The 13,991-nt window shown below is 42.0% G+C and overlaps 1 protein-coding gene across 7 annotated transcripts in view; it reads left to right on the top strand.

Annotated features, from left to right (window-relative positions):
* SYT1 (synaptotagmin 1) overlaps nucleotides 1-13,991 on the top strand; it is a 482,297-nt gene that overhangs the window by 392,292 nt on the left and 76,014 nt on the right. The window lies entirely within an intron of this gene.

Here is a 13,991-nt window from a genome sequence, read left to right as displayed (position 1 = left end):
GCTTTTACTGTCAATTACTGTACCATTTTAAAAGGTTAGATTGCAAGAAGTTAGTGTATGAGATTGTCATGTTTCCATTAACCCCTTCCTATTTACTTTCTGTGAGAGATGGAAGGCCTGTAGGGATTACTAATACCTATTTTGTATCTTAAAAACTGTTTTGGATCCATCTACTTATGCACATAACTGGTCTCTGTAATCATGTGTCCTTATTGCTATAACTCTCATACTTTCTTTCCCCTTTCATTCATCTTTGTTACACTTATTTGTTGTTATTGTACCCCTAGAAAGACCATTGACTGCATCATGTCTTAAATTCGAATATAAATTCTTTGAGGGGAGCCTTTTATTAAGTGTTTATACAGCACCTAGCACAGTGAGACCCTAGTCCTGACTGGGCACTAATCAGTTATACATAATATAAATAATAATGTGTAGAAAAACTCCTTCCAGTTAATTTCTGTTTCAGGATTTTATGCATTCCTTCCTGCCATGCTAGTAAGAGACTGACATCTCTAGGTTTTAAGACTTTGCAGTGTGTGTTACATACACGCAATCTCTTTTTGTAGGACTGATTATAGCGAATCTTTAACTTCAGTCAAAAAGATCAAGGTGAATAATAAATTCATAATACTAATTATCATTCTCAGATATTCACAGGTAGCACATACGGGGTTCACAGAGAAAATATTTAAGAAAACAAAAGATGGATATAAATGCTGTTCTGTACATTAGTTCAGAACATACATTTATAAAGGTGGTAAAGAACAATTTGAATTGTATGGTACCATCTGTATCATCTGGGTTTCTCACACTGGAATCACTCTCAGAACTAGACTAATCTGTGAAGGTCAAACCAACACCCTTCTCAACTTTCTCTCTCGCTCACTAAAATCATTGACACCTCCGCCTCCCCTCCTCATTGGAGAATGTAGTAAAAGTTAGACTGATCTCCTAACTTCTCATCCTGGTTGGCTATTTTTGAATTGTACCATCATTCTGCATATGTGATTTGGATAGTGATAGCTTAGTTGCACTTTTTAGCCTGTGTACTTTGAGGTGCTGTTGCTCTTTCATGATGGCTCTTTGGTCAGGATATCCAACTTTTGTGAATCGTTCTCTGCTGAGAGAATTCTCATTGTGCGTATGTTAAAAATGCAGGCCTGGGTATGGCACAGAAACATATCTATCTTTTCTGATCTAGCCACAGTGGAAGAAACCAATAAAGCCTCCAATATGATTGATTTAGTTCTGTTAGCAATCTTTAGTACCACTGACCATGACGTTTTGTTGACTCATTTGTAGTGCTCTGATTGGATAGAAGGATGGATGAAGGGGTCCCCTCCTTCTTCCTTCAGAGATGACATGGTGTAGAGTGAAATCTGCTTTAAAGAGGCTTTAGAATATATATTGCCATGGGGTTCCATCCCATTACCCTTGCTGGCTGCTGGGACAGAGTGCAAGGCATTGTGGGCTGTAGTCTTCCGTCTTCCATATGCAGGTGACATGCAGCTCTGATCTCCTTCTGAATCCACATTGTACTGTCTCTGTGCTTCTCAGTTCTGAGTGAGGATTTGGACCTGGATGGGAGAGAACTGACTGTGATTTAACCTGATGATGCTGGTGGGCCTGAAGATTCAGTTTAAGGATTGCACCTGCACTTACAAACATAGAAATAATGCCAGAGAGCAGCTGTGGTCTTGAGTGCCTTTTTTTCATTTGTGGCTGACCATGGTACTGCATTCTTTCTTCTTCAACACAGACCTTGTCACAGAAATCTATACCTATGGCACTTCCCAGCAGAGTTAGTGTAATGTGCAATTTATAGGGCTTCCAACCTATAGAAGCTAAAGTTGGTGCAGAACATGACAGCCCACCTTCTAAGTGGGTTGGATGGCTGGCTACATGTGTTCCATTACTTCCCAAATCAGTTGTGGGTATAATTTAAAGTGCTTCTAGTAGTCTTCTAAAGTTCTACATAGTCTGATACCCAGTTCTTTATGTTCTGCCTCTCCTTATCTTCCATAACAACTTTTAAAATCCATTGAGGAATCTTTGTTGTTGATGCCTGGCCTTGCTGCCAGTTCAGAAAATTGAATGCATTATCATCTGAGTACCCTAATATCTTGAACTTACTTCTCCTGACTGTCTATGTCTATTAGTGCCCAAGCCAGAAATTAGTTTCACATTATACTGCACGTTTTTGGTTCATTGAGGCTTTTATATTAATCAGTCAGGCTGAACATTAATTTCTTCTGATGATGTTTTCTGTGAAAGGCAGGACATTTGAATCAATTTTGATTAATCTAATTTTCGTTTGCACTTTTGTACAGAAAGTAGACCCAATTGTTAAAAGTGCTATACCACGCAAAATAAATGCTGTACATTTCCCCACACAAGGAAGTTTCCTTTAGTAACCATGGTTTTCTTTTTTGTAATTGTAGATGTAATTTCCTTCATTTTCTTACTTTTCATATTACTTTTTTGAATATTAACCTATATATTACAATGTGCATCAAAACCTTCCTAAAGAAACCTCAGCATTTGCATGAGTTATCCAAATACGCAACAAAGCTAATGCTTTTGCCCCATTTCTACAATGGGAGATGTTTCATCTCATTGACATTTGACAAAGCTACCCAGATTTTTTTTTTTAAATCTATTATTGACTGAACAGTGTCAGTTAATATTTGATACTGATTGCTACAGGAACACACAGGTATACAATAAATGTGCTTTTATGTCACCAGATCCTGGCTAAGGTTTGAATTTTCAAGTAGCAAATGAATCATAGAAGGCAGAGATAGAAATAACCTATTAGACTATCCAGTCAAATTTCTCACCGCTGCAGAATTGTTCTCTATTGTACGTTTGCTAGTATTCTGGTCCTGTCTTGTTGTATATGTTGCATGTGAAGGGGGTTCCATGTCTTTCCTTGCAATCCTATTCCACTGCCCTAATGCATTTTTGTCAGGAAGTTTCCCCCTGATACTATATCATCAAAAAGGAGTGACTGTAGCTTGGTATTATTCACAAACAGAAGTATTGTCCCCCTTCCTAGATTGGACACAGCTGCAATGAAACAGAGGAAGTATATATGGGAAAATACTTTTGGAAAAGAAGCAAGTAATAATGCAATTGTTAATTAAGTGGAACTAATCTTGTGCATCAGTTTACTAAAGTGTTCGTCTCCAGAAATAGTATATGGGACAGGGTCCAAACTTCAGATAAAATTAAAGAAAGCTAGAGCTGATTCCTACAAAAAAAACAGCCATTCCTTTAAATCAACTGACCAACAAAAGAAGAAGTTGTGAAAAAGAATGGGCAGAATGATCAAGATGTTACCCATCTTAATAGCAATCTGCATTGCACCACGCATCCAAAACAGCCATAGAGGGAGTTCCATAGATTGGATCCGTGACTGGAGACCCCATTTCCCACAGACAGCTCAGATGGAACTTGTGGAGAGAGAAAATTGATATGATCTCGGTATGCTTGGAGAGTCATGTGGGAGAGAGAGTTGCTCAAATATCTTTATTGGACTTCATACAGTACAAATAAGACCTTAAATGAAGTATGTGTACAACTTCTGCAATATTTATAAAGTTTAAAAAATGTTTTAATGTCTGTGAGAGTTGTGTCTAAATCCATAATGGTTTCTTCATTTGCAGTGCCAAGCCCCCTTCCCAGGTTTCTCAGTCCCAGCAGCGCTGGTCCTTTTCAGGCTGCGCGCCACCATCTTAGCTCCAAGAGTACTGAAAGTTCCATGGTTTGCTGTGGTCTCTTTTTCATACTCTTTCTTTCCTATTGACACCATTTTAGGTTTCTTGGCCTCCTTGATGCTGTTTTCTTGCTTTTCATCCTCTTTAATTTTCTTGGTCATCTTCTGGCTCTCCAGCTGCTGTTTCTTGAGTTTTGAAGGGACTCAGGGTACCAGTGTTCTCCCTCTGCTGGAAGTTACCCCTTAGTTACCAGGCTCCCAAACCTTCTTTATTGCAGTTGCTGTTCTTTTAAACATGTAACATTGAACCAGAGCTTTCTTGTGTGCAGCTAGGGAGGACCTGCTGTGCTGGAAGCAGACACACCCATGGTGTTTCATTCTAAACGACATACTGAGGCTGGAGGATTTGTGGATTTTAAAACCTCTTGATAGTCTTTTTCTGGAATCTTCACAGCTGGAGGAATGGATGTAGCCGGAGCTGTTGGGATATTTTGCAGAATTTACCAGCAATTATAAATAATTGTATTACTATAACCCTATCCACCCTTCCCTTTATCCCCACAACACTGGTTTGTTTAATCTATCTGTTTGCTTTTGTCTTTAATCAAGATTGTAAGGTCATTGAGTCCGGAAATCTAGTTATGCTACATTTTTGTACAGCACCTAGCACAGTGGAGCACCAATTCCTGACTGAGACCTCTAGGTGCTACTGTAATACAAAAAATAATAATGTACTAGGAGCTGGTTTGTGTGTACAAAATAAAGCTTTGTTCACATGTATTCTTAAGCTTTTAGAATCCAAACATTTTAATTACAGTGCTCGGCTGGCTACTGGCCTTGTACATTTTATGATGTGTGGTATAATGTCAATCTCCAGTCTAAAATCTCTGTTACAGTTGCTTTCAGAATCCCAGGCAATCTTTTGATAGTAGAACTGTACTAACTAAGCAGTAATGTGCACATACTTATTATAAGAGATATCTTTAAATCAAGCAATGGCACTGTACTATGGCCTCCCTTGTCCTCTCAGAATAGGACAAAGATTATCTTTAGAGTGGCTACAATAGACACATAATTTTACCATAATTATGGGAAAGCATTCCTATTTGACTTCTTACAATGTCTGGTAATCAAAAAAAAAAATTCCTTCAAACGTATTACATTTCCTCTCAATGTTGTACTTAGACTATTCACTCAGAGAAGAGCCTTGTGACATGCTATAGTTAATAAGTTTTCCATGCTGTCAAAAGTAATAATATTAATGTGCCATTCTTAGTTAAATTAATTTTGTTTTGTGCATTGGCCTGCATAAACGTGAGTGACATTTAGAAATATGATCAGGCAGGAGCTGAGGAGAAGCCAAGTGGCAAAACAGAATGAGATGCAATCATTAGAGCATAACAGCCAGCTGCAAGCATTTGTGGGGTAGGCAGAGAGTTACAAAATGCCATTCCATCATGCTTTTGGGGTATTTGTTTTAGTTCATTTTCACCCTTCTAATTTATTCAGGAATTATATTTTTCCCCTTTTTAATTAGGAACTCAAGCTGTTTGGTAGCGTGGCCCCTGTTTCGAAATGGAAGTGCACAATCCTGCTAATCTCTGATTTCAAGTGCCTTGAGCCACAGCTTATTCTCATTCCACAAGAGGCAGCTGATTGTAATAGCTTTTAAACTGATGACCATGAAGTGGTATTTTCAGCTCGTAATGACGGTGTTTGCTCGTATTTCTTCTGCTTTTTTTCAAAAAGCATCGGTAAAAGTGCTTTCTATAAACAGTTAAAAGTAATGAAGAGTACCAAAAGGAGGAGGCTAACAGAGGATGACTAATAAATATTGTGATCAAAATGATTGGCCCAAGTTGTTGCCTAACTTGCCTTCAGCTCTGATTTGCCAATACTCTGGAGAGCATTAAATTATTAGGCCATTTAACAAAATATGAATCCATTATTTTTCTACATACTTTTCACTGCTTTTGTTATTTGTGACAAGAGAGAGAGGCCATGAAGCCATGTGCTAGTAACCGGTGATATAAATTAGTACAGTCGGATTTAAAAATAAACAAACAGCCCAATTTCTATAGTTCTGCTCCCCACACTCTGTCTTCCCTCTCTGTGAAAAGATCCTACCATTGGTGGAACCCTCTGCTCTTTCTAACCCATGGGGAAGGCAAGTAACAGATCAGTAGGTGTGAGAAAGTTACATGCCAAAGGAGTAAGAAGAGTAGGATTGTAGTAGGAAAAGCAACTAACTGGAATGTACAAGATAAAGCAGCTCCTCCTCCTTTCTTACCCAGTCCTATTTCTACACCCAGATCTCCACCTACTTGCTCAGCATGTAATTTACACCAGATTGATGATTTTGCTCTTTCCATTACACAGATTTGTAATTTACACCACTATGAACAGCATCTTCCAATTTGGTCCTTTACTTCCACGTTTAACCCTGACTACCATTTTTTCACTGAGGAGCCAGAGCTAAGATAGATCTTCTAGTACTTTCAATAAATTCTGCTGATTCACACAGCCATTTCAGGTTCCAGTTCAAAATTGCCCTCCTAGTTTTGAAAACCTACCTCCTGGACCTTGCCTCTTTGATTCCATCTCCCCTCTCTCTATTCATTTAGCATCTGCCTCCTTTCTGTCCCTTCCCCTGCGGTCCCCCCTTCCCCGCAGCCACGCTGCAGCACGGGCAGCATGGCTGGGTCTGCCCGGGCGGCAGGGCTGCAGGCTCCTACTGCTTTGAGTGGCATGGTAAGCAGGGAGGTGCAGCGGCGGCGGGAGGGGGGTGGGTTGGATAAGGGGTAGGGGGTCCCGGTGGACAGTTAGGGGATGGAGCAGGGGGCAGTTGGGTGGGGCAGAGGTTCTGGAGGGGGCTGTCAAGGGACGGGGAACAGGGGGGGTTGGATAGGGTGTGGGAGTCCCAGGGGGCCTGTCAGGGGGCGTGGATGTGGATAGGGGTTGGGGTAGTCCGGGGACAGGGAGCAGGGGGGTTGAATAGGGGGTAGGGTCCCGGGAGGGCGGTTGGGGGCAGGGGTTCCTGGGAGGGGGTGGTCAGGGGACAAGGAGCGGGGGGGTTGGATGGGGTGGGAATTCTGAGGGGGGCAGTTAGGGGGCGGGAAGTGGGAGGGGGCAGATGGGGTGGGGACCAGGCTGTTTGGGGAGGCACAGCCTTCCCTACCCGGCCCTCCATACAGTTTCACACCCCAATGTGGCCCTCGGGCCAAAAAGTTTGCCCACCCCTGATCTAAACCATACCTGACAGGTGTTTGTGTCATTAAAGTCCCTAAATGTATATTTAGAGGGTCTATAATCTACATTTCAAAAGTCTATAAATATGTATTTCCATAATCAGCTTTTTGAAAAAGGCTGAGGGAAATTATGCTACTAGTCTCACTGAAAAGCACTTTTCCCCAAGAGCAGTTCATGAGCCCATGGGCAAGATACTACTCAGTGTGAATGAGGGTGGCAGAATATGCCCCTATGCAAATATATAGTTATGTTGTTGTTAAGCCAATTCTGAAGATTTCCTGGTTTGTCGTATGAATAATAATTACCTCCAAGTGACTGTCTCTTTTTCAGTGCAGCTTTGCCAGCACAGTTGCTATTGATGTGATTGAGTTTGTTTTGAAAAGAAGATTTATTACACACACAGCATTGCTTGAGTAATGCTCACATTGTTCCACAGATTGACAAATCCAAAACGATTCAATGCTATGACTAACGTTCTATTCTGAACTCTTCCCAGTGCATCTCTAGACAGTGCACCTCTTTCCGATTTCGGTGTCCATGAGAGAAACAAAGACATCTTTGGCATCATGGGCCCATCATCCCCCTTTTGCAAAAAATACCATGAGAGAAGACAAGATACTAAGGAAGGTCTGTGTGGTTCAGCATGTGGAGTTTCCTAGCTACCGCCTGCTCAAGAAGAGAGATTTGCAAGGATCTGAGGGCAGAGGGAGTGAGGGTGGCCTTCCAGCAATGTGAAGCCTGAGGTCCAACCTGGCAGAACTTGGTGCAGTTGAGAGACTGCCCCTCTATGGGTCTCCATCCTCACTTGAGATATGTTTATAGCACCTAATCCGTCCCTGTGCCATCCCCACTTTCCCTAGAGAGTTTTAGAAGGTGTTGATTGGCATGAATGCTACCAAGAGCAGCATAAAGTCTGTCTGGAAATGTTGCTGCGTGGCCAGGGGACAATGATACACGAAGGAGTCCTTTTCTCCCCACTCCTTCCAATCTAACATGTAACCCTATCACCAAACCCAATGAATTGCAACTGCAACTTTCAAAAGCCACATTGCAGCCCCTTTAAATGCTCCTTTTTCTGGTAGTTTTCTCCTCCTCTTAGCCCTGCACGCTACAAGATGATAAGGCCCAATATTGCTTTGGGTTTTTTGTTTCTTAAAGTATGTCAGAAACATCAACTTTTTTGTATCATTCTATAAAAAGTATGAAGAATATTATATGCTAAAGAGGGGCACTGTTCCTAGAGATTAAGCACCAGAGTAATCTGTGTATACAGCATTTTTTTTCAATACCTCATTAGGAAACTATTTTACCAAGACAAAAGTGCAGAATCAAGAGGAGAATCACCAGAAAAGCATGAGCCACTCAGAGCCTTCTCTGCTAGACAGCTTCTATTTTAATAGCTCTTAAACTGGCCTTTTGTAAAGCAGCAAAAATGGTGCCTGTGCTATCTGGTAAAGTCCTGAATTCTTTCTGTTCTGCTCAGTTGCAGCCTCTTTAAAAGTAATGAAATTATCAAGCTGCTTAGATGGAAGGAGCCTCCTGACTGGCAGTTGGACATTCTAAGAGAATAGGTTAATGTATGTGAACCTCACAGTTGGATGTTTCTAACACTATAACTGGAAGTTTCCATTCAGTGATCAAAGTAATTTATTGAAATAAATTATTTATACATAAAGCTGAAAGAAATTCAAAATGACAATAAAGCACTTGCATGAGATAATCACCCCACCAGAGGCACTCATCTGTACCCTGTAGCCCTGTAGGGGTTGGCAATTATCTCACAAAAACCACACCTCTACTGATGGCTTTTTATTGCTTCACAGCAGTGCCACCACTCAGAGTATTTTGGCTGATGAATATTTCAAAAAGTTACCAGATAAATTACACTACACATTAGATGTACAAAATTGGATGCAATATGGTACATATTAGCCGGGGTGGCTCTACCAATTTTGCTGCCCCAAGCAGTCGCCGCCGAATTGCCGCCGCGGGACTCGGACTGTTGCCCCATTCCAATTGCCACCCCAAGCACCTGCTTGGAAAGCTGGTGCCTGGAGCCGTCCCTGCATATTAGGAATAAAAATTAGATGCAATAATTTACCGCAGAGGCAATTTCTTTGATGTGTAGGAAGCATTTATGAAACGCACTAGCACAGATTTGAACAAAAAATTGTGTACTACATGGTAGCGTACAAGCTTTTAAAGAGGTGCCTAAGCTGTTTTCTCAAGTTTTTCATTGTGATGGGCCCATGTTTTAGTGCAGTTTTCCCAACTAGGGTCCATGTAATGCTTGTTGGTGATTTGTGAACTAGCTGTTCACTTGGTATTGGCTTCTTCTCCTTGTTTCCTAGATGCTAAATTGCATGAAAAGAGGTTAAAAATAAATGCTTTCCTAAAGTTACTCCTGCATGTAAACAATTGTAATAGCTGCCACAGAGATCTTACGTGATTGTGAATGGGAAGAGAGGCAATTCATGACAGTCTGTCTTTGAGACATGACAGTCTGTCTTTTAAGATGTGGTTCACCCCACGAAAAAATCTGGAAAAGGCTAATTTAATGTGTTGGCATATGAGTGTCTGTAACTTTTAAAAACTAAAAGCATTGTTGAATTATATGAATATCAAGGATTAAAATCCCCTAACCTGGGATAAAATGGTATTCCTTGTCATAAGAGGAGCTCTCTCTTGAGTTCTGTACTTAATTTTAGAATAATTGAAAATTAAAAATTGATTTAAAGGAATACTGGGTGCATAATGCAGAGATATTCTCACTGTTTAAAGCCCTGATTCTGCATTCTTATTCTTATTCTTTCTTTTCTTTTTTCGTATGGCTTGGGTAGGTAGTGCCAACTACAAATTTATATCTAAATTTGATAGCCAGCACATTGCCGCAGCACTGAGCTGGTGAACGTCCTTCAGACCCCCCGACAAAAGAACGAAGGGGACACTCAGATATGATGTGCTCCATTGTTTGTGCCTGGTGCCTAGGGTTGCCAGGCGTCCAGTTTTTGACCAGAATGCTCAGTTAAAAAGGGACCCTCACGGCTCTGCTCAGCACCGCTTACCGGGCTATTAAAAGTCCAGTCAGCAGTGCAGCGGGGCTAAGGCAGGCTCCTTATCGCGGTCAGGTGTTCTCAAGGTGTTGTCGCAAGATCAAACTCCAGTCCAGTATAACACGAAGATATTTTGGATTAGCCTCATGGTTGACGCTCTCACCGCAGAACTGCACATCAAGTTTGGTATTAGCCAATTTATTGTTCAGATGGAAAGCAGTTACCATGGTTTTTTTCAGGTTAGGCCTAAGTTTCCAGGGTTGGAAATAATCAGCCATTGTGCAAATATCTCGGATTAGGGTACAGCTGATAGTATGAAGTCTTGTATGCTGAAGAGCTAGGGCAACGTCATCTGCATATGTGAATTTCCTGGACTCCATCACTGGTATATCTGTGGTGTATAGATTAAAGAGTATCGGAGCCAGGTCAGAGCCCGGAGGGGTGCCATTTTTCATTGAGAACCACGTGGGCAGGCCCCTGCTCCCGAATGGAGCCCTGCTGAGGTCAAGCCATCTAGTTCTTAATGTAGCATTGGGGGGTAACATTTTAGTATGTGCTGAGTGGATAGCATGTATGTCTCCGCACTGAAAGGCTATGGGTTCAAATCGCACAGCAGGATCTGGTTTATATCGAGTGCTGACTCTGAAATGATGGTGTAGAGGAGGTACTGTCCTATTCGAAGTATTGATAGAGAAGTTTAACAAGAACTGCAAAGTAAATATATAAAATATATATTAATCACTATGGATGATATTTTCAAAAGCACTTACGTTATTTAGGAGCCTAAATCCCAGTGAAAGTCAATAGAAATTATACTGCCAAAGTCACTTTTGAAAAATGGAACTTATGCTCCTAAGCCATTTAAGTTCTGTCAGAACTTTTACCCTGAGTGCCTAAAGATGAAGATAGGTGCCTAGCTGCCTTTTCAAAAGCAGCTAAGCGGGTAAGATGTTTCACTGCTGTTGCCAGAAATAAAGTTGCTCTGAAATCATTTCCTGACTTTGCAACCTTAAAAATGTTCTTTTAATACAGTTATTTGTATGTAATATTTATCTAAGGGGTATAACCTGATTTTTATGCAGGACTTTCCATTGTTTCCTATGAGGAGTTCTGCCTGCAGCCTTGTAGCAATCTGTAGTTATTAAAAAGTGGTACTCAAACTTGCAGAGCTAGACAGCAACTTTGTCACTGAATGAAAATTAACAGAATCCCATCCAGTGTGGGAAAATATGATTACAGCATAGGGTAGGCTTTTCTGGATGTCATAGTGGGATTACACAGAGGGTAAAATAATACATTTGTCCAAGTCAGATAATGACAATGCCATTGTGAATTCATTCCCTCTCCATGTACTGAAGTACTCACTACTTAGGAAAGCAAAAATTAAACCTACCCAAATAATGCAATTAAAATACAACCGTGTATCATTAAAAATAGATCTGATGTGAAACACAGGTAATAGACACAAATAATATCGTTACTTTTTATGCCTCCCTTATCTTTCCTAATTATCATCCTTTCCATCTGCTGTCATGTCTTCCTATGTTATGTCTAATTTAGGCCCTGTCCTTGACTATGGTGGGATTTTGTGCCAGGGTAAGAGTCTGTGCATGCAGGTTTACATTGTAGGCTCCTTAGGACACGAACACTCTCTTTTACATGTCCGTAATATTTCAGGCACACTTTGGATCTGTTTAAAAAATATTCAGTGATGTTCCTTCTCTTTCTTAGCTCAGGCTCTGATTTGTCCCATTAGTTCCTTCAAAACTGGCAGCTGCCATATCCTCACCATGGTCCAAGTTGGGAACCAGCTGCATTTTCAAAATCGGCCAATTTGGAGAAAACAAAAAATCTGTCAAATAAATAGACTTGTATTGTACTGCAAAGATGCATTGGTGGGATGGAAAGATTTCTTTAAAGATAGTTCTTTTCTTTGCTTCCAAAATTAACTGTGGGATTAGATTATGTGCCAAAAGGAGTGCCATTGTTTGAAAGAGAAGCAGTGATGTCTGAAATGCCTAATTGAAATGTTTAGTGTACCCTGATTCTTCTGTTTGCTAAAGCAACACAGATAACTCCCCAGAGGCACCATTGTGAATGAGAGGAGATAGCAGATCTAATCACACTCATGATCATTTCTGGGCAGTGTTTTTGTTCATTTATATCTTTCTTGTATCTTAAAGCTCAGAAGTATTTGTCCTTATTTTTAACACAAAGTTTCCATAATTTTGAGAGTAATTCAGCCTTCCTTGAAGCGCCATCACTGTAAAGAATATATTTAACAGCAAAACACAACAGATGTGGTCGCAGGCTCCCCACTGATCTGTTGTGATGCTCAAGGCAAAATGAAGTGCCTCCAGGCACTCAAGATGTGTAGAGGTTAGCACTGTGACCCTTCCCCAAGATGCCATCCTATCCAATCTGGTACAATATGAAGGAGACAAGACCCTTTTGCAATCAGAGAAATGTAGAGCGGGGAGGGACCTTGAGAGGTCATTTAGTCCAGTCCCCTGCACTGAGGCAGGACCAAGAAAACCTAGACCATCCCTGACACGTTTGTCTAACCTGTTCTTGAAAACCTCCATGGATGGGGATTCCACAGCGTCCCTAGGTAACGTGTTCCAGTGCTTAGCTCCCTTATAGCTAGCAAGTTTTTCCTAATAACCAAACTAAATCTCCCTGGCTGCAAACCAAGACGATTACTTCTTGTCCTACCCTTGATGGGCATAGGCAGAGGGTGAAAATATTGTTTGGGGGTGAGGGGCTGAGGAAAACTTAATAGCTACCCAGAGAGGACAGGGGTGTTGGAAAGTGAGCCTGCCCCGCATTCACCGGCCTGCAGTGTACGTACTGAGGTCTCCTACTACTGCCACTTCCTGCAGGAGAGAGGGGGCCCTTTCTGCTCCCTAGGGGAGTGAAGCCCCTGCTACCATCCCTGGGAGGACAAGGAGCCCCAGTGCGACAGTTCATGCCTCACTGGGAGAGGACCCCTACCACCAACACTCCTAAAAGATGGGGGATCAGAGTGCAGGGGCGGAGTTCCATGGGTGGAGCCATGAGTGACCCAGGACATAGTGGGCCTAGTCAGGTGGCTATTCAGTGGCCTGCCAAATCCTTCTATGGCATGTTTAGAGCATCCATTACTGTGGTATGGAGGCCTATGGGAAGCAATTCGATGGTCTCAGTTCCTTTCCTGCTGAACAAATATCCATGCTTGATGCAAATATTTACAAGTATTTTTCCAAAGCACTGCAGCTCACCATGAAAAATGAAGGGACATTTCAAGGGCAATAACTGACATTCTTAGCAGAAAGAGGCCAAAGACTGTATGGGTCATGGAGATTGATATATTCTGTCACACACAGATCAGGGAGAAGTCATGTTGGTAGTAGTGGCTCCTGTCCCCCGGGGCTGGGCCCAGCTCTGTGCTGGCCCGGCATGGGGAAAACAGGAGGTGAGGTTGGAGAGTGGGCCTGCACTCACCCCGGGGACTTGGAGAACAAGCCCACCTAGCCCCACACTCACCCCAACAGCCGTGACTCCCTCCTGTCCTGCAGGGCTGGACCCAGGGCTTGCAGAGCCAGCTCAACTAGCTCTGTGTTCAGTCTGGGCAGCAGCAGTTCCATCCTGTCCCAGAGTGCTCTCCAGGGCCCAGTTCCCCACTGCCTTCCATTGGCTTTTGGCGCTAGAAGGAGCCTGTAACTGCGTCATGTGGTGCACATCAGGGCTTCTCCTCAAGCTGGGCATGTGGTATGGTGGCAGGGGGCAGATGTGTGCTGAGTTTATAGATTTTGGAGGGCCAGACCCTCTCTATCCTAACCACCCGAAGCCTGTGTTGATGGGACTGGAGAATATTGATGACTGTCTCTTTATAACAGCTTCTGACATATCTGAAGACTGCTATCATGCACCTCGGTCAGCCTTCTGTCCTCTAAACTTAACATGCCAAAATTCTCACCTTTTCCTCA

This window comes from Chelonia mydas, chromosome 1, assembly GCF_015237465.2.
Source record: "Chelonia mydas isolate rCheMyd1 chromosome 1, rCheMyd1.pri.v2, whole genome shotgun sequence".
Taxonomy (NCBI): Eukaryota; Metazoa; Chordata; order Testudines; family Cheloniidae; genus Chelonia; species Chelonia mydas.
The sequence above is the reverse complement of the archived record's forward strand: the minus strand, read 5'-3'. Positions and strand labels throughout refer to the sequence as shown.